Source organism: Ipomoea triloba, chromosome 4, assembly GCF_003576645.1.
Source record: "Ipomoea triloba cultivar NCNSP0323 chromosome 4, ASM357664v1".
Taxonomy (NCBI): Eukaryota; Viridiplantae; Streptophyta; class Magnoliopsida; order Solanales; family Convolvulaceae; genus Ipomoea; species Ipomoea triloba.
This window is the reverse complement of record NC_044919.1, coordinates 6,475,756-6,479,039: the sequence shown is the minus strand read 5'-3', so window position 1 is coordinate 6,479,039 and position 3,284 is coordinate 6,475,756.

Below are 3,284 nucleotides of genomic sequence, written 5' to 3'. Positions count from 1 at the left end.
CTAACCGCACACAAAGCTAACTTTGGCATAATTTGAGACGATACAGAAGTTCCGGGAGCTAATAGGAACGAAGAACGAGCTTAATGAACAAACCAAGCAAGTCTGGAGCCCCGAAGGACCAAGAATGATGCCTACACGCGTGGTGGTGCGCGTGGCAACATTCCAATAGCCAACCACGCACGTCCACACGCGTGTGGGAAACGTGGATTGGACTCTGCGCGAGATTTTTTCTAGGGCGAAATTACGGAGACTATTTAAGCCCCCTTGATAGAATTTCAGAAGAGGGTCCCTTTTTCCATTTTTGGGAGAGTTCCTCCTTCTTGCAATATTTTCATTTCTTAGTTTTTAGAATAGTTTAGCTTAGTAAATTCTCCTTGTAAGAAGACAACAAGCTTGGATTGAAGGAATACTTCAATACTAGGAGATTTCTATTTCATCTTAATCTATTTTACTATTTTGTTCTTGGATTGAATTAGCTATTGTCTTTGAATTCTTGATCACGAGTCGCTAGTTTAATCTAGGGATTTGGATTGTGTGAAGATGACGAATTGTAATTTAGTGAGAGGTGAATGTGAAGGAGGATGTACAGTATGGAGGGTGTTAAAACGAAAAGTCATAAACTCCCCGAGTGTCGTTTCTCTCGCGGATGGCAAATTGGAGAATATTCGGTTGTGCTACCTTGGTTTGTTTGAATAACGTGGAGATGGAGCATAGGTATATTGGTAAAAGAAAGTGTTAAGGGGGTAAAGGTTGATAAAATAAGAAGTAAACAAAGGGAAGTAAACGCGGATGGGGCTAAGATATCATGGAGATTGGTTCAAGGCGCAAGGTAGAGTGTTGATTTCCTTTGAGTTATAGTTGAAGGAGCTTCGAACATTGTCCTGAGTGGCGTCACACTCAAGCTCCCAATCCTCAGTCGGTTGGGGAATTTCATCAAACACTTTGTCTACAAGTTCCCTCCGAATCTCATCTTCTCAGATTGAGAGCGGGAGATGTGGGTAGTGGGCTACAACTCTTTGCGATATCTCGCCAAAGAGATGATCCTATACTCTTAGAGAGATCGGGGCCCTCGATCCAACAAGATCATACAAAACATACACACAAATTCAACATTCCCCAAAAAAATCAAACTCATTCATCAAATTAGATCATGAACACCAATCATCCATTCAATCTAGCCCCTATCCTAAGGATTAGCATCTCATAGGCTCTAACAACATCAAAGCATCAAAATAGAAAAGCATATCTACAAGATCAATATAAAAAGCAAACAACTTTAAGGAAAAAGGAAAGGCAAGAGTAATCCAAAGAGAAAACAAGTCTTTAATGAAAGAAGTTACCCAAAAGATCTTCAAAGCTATGGAGATCTAGTTTTCTTCTCCAAGGAGCTCCTCCTCCTCCCTAATCCTATCTAAACCTAACCTAAAATTGTAGAATAGAAAATGTGACAAAAGACTCCTAAAACCTAGCTGAAATGTCCCTTAAATACTAAAACATCGCGCAGATTTTCTGGTGCCGCCCCACGTCTGCCACACGCGTGTGGACTGGCGTGGACGGTTACTAAAATATTTCCACGCCAGCTCACACGCGTGTGAGGCTCGTGGGCATGGTTTCTTCATTTTCGTTTCCTTTTGTTGTTTCTGGTTTGGTCTTCGTGTGTTCCCATGTGGATTGATTCTTCCTTTCAATGGTTTATGCTTTCTTTTAGTTGATTTCAGCCTTCATTGCTGTGGGAATTCTTGAAAACACTCCATACAGAACTCATTTGCAATTTGTTAGTAAAATAGCATGTAAACATGTAATTGCACTCTCTAAGACTTATTTTTAGCAAGAAATCAACTTAATAAGTTATAGATAAATAGGTACTTTTGGCGTCTATCAAAGTTTCCACACTTTAGATTGCTCGTCCACGAGCAAATTGTACATTCAAAACCTTTTCATTTAGATGCCAAAAGTATCTATGCCAAACATATGCTCAATGATAAACATTCATTCAAAACACAATCTATCAGGAGATGTGAAATCCTTCACAATATCTTCAAGGAATGATAGAAATGTGCCATACACTGCTATGAATATTCAAACAAAGCGAAACCCTTGTCGGTCACAAGTTGGACAGTTAATTAGTTTTCACAGCCTCAAGCATGCAGTAAGGACTGTATAGGACTTGAGTAGGTGCTATACTAACTGCCTAACTAACTAATTCCGTAAGGACTTCTTTACCTCGAGTACTAACTTGGTATTATCGTCCAGCAAAGATGCCGCCAAGACGAAATGCGCCTGCGGGTAACGACGATAATATCTCTGCCATAGATCATATGGCTCAGTCAATGGAGAGAATGGCTGAGTTTATGATAGCTCAGCAAGGTCAGAATCAAAACCAGGGACAGCCACGGGTGGATTATGCTAAGGCAATAGCCAGCCGACAGCCACCGTACTACGCAGGTGAAAAGGATCCGGTGATTTTGGAGGAGTGGATCCGAACGTTCGATAAATTGCTCAACGCAGTGAATTGTCCTGCGAATCAACGAGTATCCTCTGCAGTCTATTACCTGACGAAGGCCGCAGACAACTGGTGGGCGACAGTCGGACCTGATCTCTTGCAAGACCCAGCGTTTGGTTGGGAAGAATTCAAGCTGGAATTGAGGGAACAGTTCTACACCGAGCGCATTAAAGGGATTAAATGTGAGGAGTTTCTGCGATTGAAACAGAAGGGAGCAACTATCCAAGAATATTATGACCAATACGTTGAGCTGATGCGTTTTGCCCAAGAGATCGTACCTGATGAGGCAAGTAAGGCAAGGAGGTTCGTTCGGGGATTGGACTGGAGCATAAGGGGGATGATCGCACCTTTCATGTGCTCTACTTTGAAGAAGGCGTATGATAGAGCCTCGGATCATTATCAAGTATACCTGGACCAACAGGAAGTCTACGGCCGAAGCAAGAGGAAGGCTGATGACAAGTCTCGGAAGTTTCCGGCAGGAAACAAGAAGGCCAACCAAGGCAGCTTCAACCCAGTGCGAGGAAGAGAAGGAGTCAATTAGGGGAACCGTCCTGCTTGCCCAAGATGTGGGTGGAATTATCCAGGAGTAAACTGTCAAGGGATGAAGTTTAAATGTTACAAGTGTTGTCTCTTGGGCATAAATCTTTTCAGTGCCGAAGTCAGGAAGACAGTCCCCAAAAGCCTCTGCAGAATGTGAATCAAGGAAGAAGATTCAATGGGAATGCCGGCTGTAATTCCGCAGGAGTAGAAGACAAGAGGACCAACTCCCAGTCTGTGAATT